Here is a 5,656-nt window from a genome sequence, read left to right on the forward strand (position 1 = left end):
TATATATATATATATATATATATATATATATATACACACAGGATAGGCTTGTTTCAGTCTCCATTTACTAAGTCTACTCACAAGGCATTGGTCAACCTTATGCTATAGCTGAAAACACTTGTAGGTGCTACGCAGTGGGTTTTAACCATGTAGTTGAGAAGTAAACTTCTTGTCACACAGCCACACTGCAATTACATGAATATATTGATTTAAAAACATTTGACTGTCATCACTTTACCCAACTTATGATCACTTATCCAGAATCGTGTTGAAATCATTCAGTATATAATTTGAGATGAGCTTCATAAAAACGCTATTGTTTCTCTATTTGCATCAAATGTTTCTTTGTTTGTTTTTGTGTTTGTTTTGTATTGCTTTTATTGTCAAAATCCTGTACTAATTTAAATAAATTAAATAATTAGAATAACTGATTTATTTTTCAAGTCTGTAACTTTTTCCGACATCTACTGTAGTACTTAGAGCCATACAGTATTCTTAGATTTTCTGAGAACATAGAAAGTATAAGAAAAGTTGCATAGCCTGTAACCTTCCTCTTGAAATGATTTCTGCTAGCTAGGTGAAAATTTCAGCTAGCTAGGGGAACATTTCAGCAAGCTAGGTGAAAAACAATGACCTCCAGCAAAGAACGAACATGGTTTTACTTTATATATTAGAATTTATTATATAAGCATAGACTTGTATTAATGAATATTATTATATAAAAGGCATGTTACTATGAAAAAATTTTTATAGTTTATTAGCATCGTAGATTAATATATAGTATGTCAAATATTACATTGGAGTAATTATTACATATGAACTATGTATTTTATTTTGTGTATGTATAGGGTAAAATTTAGAGGTATTTCAGTATATTGATTTCAAATTTTGGTACAAATCCAGCAGTGTCAAGAGTTGGGGAGCAAGTTGATAATATCAACCCCAGTATATTACTAGGTAGGATTATGTGCTATATTAGCACATATATTTTGAGCTATATATTATTTTGTGTATTACAATAGAATAATCTTTATTATATTACATTACACCACATTAAGACATAATGCAGTCCTTGGACCCTATAGAGCCTATCAAATCATGTAACTCATGCCAGCAAGGATCATGGAAATTAAATGATGATGATGATGGTGATGATGACTTTTTTTATTTTTTGCACTAGCTCACATTCGCTTTTGTTTGGTTTAAAATAGATAAACCTAATTTTTTTATCATAAGAAGAGCCCAACAAACCTTTTCCAAATGCACCCAGCATTGTTTATGCAGTTAAAAGTACTATTTTGAAGTTACACAATTCCAAGTTCAATTCCACATCATCTTGAACAAGTATATTCTGCTATAGCCTCTAGTCTGTGAGTAATAATGAGTAGACAGACATGTGAAAGCTAATCAGATGGTCTACAATAATATTTTCGGATGGTAGGATTCATCTATAGTCCAATTTAAAATCATCCTTTGACCCATGTATGCCTGTAGTAAAAGATATTCTTGGGATGCATTGGGAACAGGTCACTTACTTTTTTAAAGACAAAAGCTAAGGAAAATATCACATCAACTACCTTATGATCATATATGATCATTCCTCTTATGATCATATATATATATATATATATATATATATATATATATTACATACATATATGGCTCAGCGGTTAGAGCATTGGGCTTGCAAACATGACGTTGTGAGTTTGATTCCTAGACTGGGCTGTGTGTATTGTTTTTGAGCAAGATGCTTTGTTTCACATTGCTACAGAAATGAGTTGCAGTGTCACTGGTGCCAAACTGTATCAGCCTTTCCCTTTCCCTTCTACAATATCTGTGGCATGGAGAGGGGTCTGCATGGGTGACACTGGTATGCATGGGTGACTGATGGTCTTCAACAAAACCACCTTGCTTAGGCTTGTGCCTTGGAAGGTGGCGGAACTTTCTAGGTGCAATCCTATGGTCATTCATGACTGGAGGGGGTCTTTAAAAATATATATATGTATATATATGTACACTATGATGCAAACCAATATCCATACACAAACACCTGGGTACTGCTATAGGCTATACTGATTGCCAGATATTTGAAAAATATTCACTTCTAGATATTGTGTTCCATCTGTTCAGTCAATCTAATTTTGAATTACCAATTTGTTTATCATAACATTAATTTTGAGGATTAATATTCGCTGACCAACAATATCAACAGAATTAGGTATATAGTAAAGTAGAATCAAAAATTTATGCTCAGGGATTACAGAGGGGTTCATCAAGGATAAGTAATATAATGTTTGGATCTCTTTATTTAGGAATAAACTTGCACATTCATCCTGGAAAATATTATGTTCATATCAAAAGAATTTGAAGTAGTTCACGAATCTCATCTCATTATTGCTTTCATGTAGACTGAAGCAAAAATCATCCTCAAGGAATCTTATGTGTACAATTACATCCTCACAACTTATAATCACAAACACAAAGCAAGAATTGTCAAAGGACCCACATACTATGGCAAAATGGCCAACTCCTAGCAGCAGTTTCATTGAGCAACCAGAGTTTGAATCACTAGCTTTGAATTGAAATTCCAAATTTTGCATCAAAATGTTGACAACTTTTCAAAAGTATTCACATTATTGGATAATAGTGTAACATAATCTTATTATCAAGTGCATTCGTTCTTTGAATTCTTTAATTATTGAATACCCTTAGCTTCATTAAATACAAGCATAAATGTAGTGAAGAGTTAAATGCATATGTTCACTTTATGACAATAAATATATCTGAAATTAAATTTGAAAATAATCTGATGCATCATTTTTTCTTTAATTTTTTCATTATCATGAAAACAAGACAAAATTCCAACTATGTCACAATATCGTGAGCAAATGCATGTGATAGTAATCACATATATCTTTTAATCTTTTTTCTACATGGCTCCATGTTGGAACAATGTCTTAATGAGTTCAAGTAATCAAGCCTATATACATATACAGGCAGACACATTTGTAAGTATCATGCATGCACAGTTGCTTATAAATATTTATGTACATTTCATTACGCTTTAGCTTAAACAACTGACAATGTAGTTCTTAGTTTACTTGTTAGCTGCAAAATACTTTGTTTATCAAATTATGAGAAAAATTATTGTAATAACATAGAAGACTGTGAACTAATGAAAGAATTAAAACAAGCAAAATGAAATGTCTCTAATAGGAAGATAACAAACTAAATTGCAACATCTGTCAAGGCACATTCATTTTCTGTATTATAGTTTCACCTTATTATATTGACAGTAATATATTTTGACCAGTATTATATTTTGACCTGAAGTCAAGAATATTTATGGTAAAAATTCTTATGACAGAAATACCATTTACAAAATGTTTATGGTGAAAATAAATGTGACAGATTTTCCTGTGGTAAACGAAATATACAATAAAGGGCTACTACAAAATTTATGTTAAAATGGGTTCTCATTTAAAAAGCTAAAAAGCTTAACAACTGGGTTTTGTAAATCAACTCCTGGTCAGGTGCAATTCCTTAAATAACTAAATAACTACATATAAAGATAGATACAAATACAATAACAAAGAAAATATAGATCAGAGGATAGAAGTGATCAAGATGATGGATAGGAGAAATAGCTCAATGAACCACAATGGTACACAACTGTGATAATAGATTAAAATATTATGGGGTTGATTAAAAGTGATCAGGAAAGGGGATTAGAATTATATCAGAAGGAATCATGCAAAACAGAGTTATGATAAGTGATTAAAATTTTGCAAGTTAGACACAAAACAGCAGAATGTGGAGTGTGAACATCATTCAACCACATCACTACACATACACAATTATATATGTGTGTGTGTGTGTGTGTGTGTGTGTGTGTGTGTGTGTGTGTATGTATGTATATATATATATATGAATTATTTATATATATATGAATTATTTATATATATATATATATATACATACCTTCATATGTATATGCACTTATAAATGATCATAGATATATATTCACACTTTTACTCCTATTTCAAAGATAACACTCAATCACTATTTCTATATACTATGTAATATACCATAAATTTAGTTACATTATATTTTATCATGAGAAATGAATAAAATTATAATAGATTAAAAGAATTTTAATTCATAGAAACATGACTGAGGATGAGTTATAATAAATGTCTCCATTAATAGACAATGAATACAAAAATTCCTTAGACATAGAGTAATATGTTGTACATCCTACTATCCTGCACATCTACATTTCTATTGCTGGTGAAGATGCTTGATGATTGAGTAACATTGCTTAAAGCACTACCATTGATGGTGTAAAATATATAATTTTGGTGCAAGCATGACTGTGTAGTAAAGCAGTTTACTTTGCTAAAACATGATTCTAGGCTTAATTTCATAGCATGAAAACTTAGACAAGTAACTTCAAATAAACCTTATGTTCACTGATATTTTGTGACGTAAAAGAAATTTGCTCGATGGATATGTTGTAGAAACTCGTCATAAGTAGGTATGTCACTGCATCCCTTGCATAGTGTGTGTGGATGTCCATTCCTGTGTTTATGAAAAAAGGTGCATTGAGTTGCATCACTTTATATAAAATGGTAGCTGTTAAATTATCTAGTTATTCAGTAAATGGAGAATATCTATTGATGCAAGTATGAGATAAATATAATTGAATAATGCCATTGAAGGTAGTGCTCCAGCATGGCCTCAGTCCAATATCAAAAATCAGTAACAGCCAAAACAAAAATGGGAAAAAAATGGATCTTCTTATTTGTTGTTAAAACTGAACAAAACTTTTTGATTATCATCGAAGTTTACATTATTACAAATCAAGCTCAATACAAATATGAAAACTATATCCATATTCTTATTATCCCCCAAGGGAAGGTTTTCTTCCATTCCTACTGAATAACTAGACATCATTTATTTGCTTCTGCAAATATTATCTATATTCTTTCCTTCCTTTCCCATTTTCTTCAGCAATCTTTGTCTTCATTTCATTCTTTATAATCTTTACCATCAAATATACATTGTTTTGTAATGTGTATCTATGGTAAACTCACTAGAATTTGAATACAAAATATGTTATTCATCTGTCAAATTTCACTATATCAACATCCAGGAAAATTGATATGCAAAGATTTCTAATTTAGATTTTTATTTTGATAAACAGAATGGTGAAAATGTGAAAATTTTACTTTCTCTTATTTTAATCAGTTACTTTATACATTTTCCAAAGAAATTGATAGAGCTTATATTTCAGTATTAAATAACATCATCTTGGATACTTTTATAGGTGTCATATTTACATTTATTATTATATATAAAAATTTGTTTGTGTGTACACATGTATGTATGTAAGGGTGTGAGTGTGTGCATATATAAGTTGTGTATGTATGTATATATATATGTGTGTGTGTATGTGTATAGATATGTGTAAATATATGTATGTATATATATGTACGTATATATATATATATACAGGCGTAGGAGTGGCTGTGTGGTATGTACCATATTGTTCCGGGTTCAGTCCCACTGTGTGGCACCTTGGGCAAGTGTCTTCTGCTATAGCCTTGGGCCGACCAAAGCCTTGTGAGTGGATTTGGTAGACGGAAACTGAAAG

This window comes from Octopus bimaculoides, chromosome 18, assembly GCF_001194135.2.
Source record: "Octopus bimaculoides isolate UCB-OBI-ISO-001 chromosome 18, ASM119413v2, whole genome shotgun sequence".
Taxonomy (NCBI): Eukaryota; Metazoa; Mollusca; class Cephalopoda; order Octopoda; family Octopodidae; genus Octopus; species Octopus bimaculoides.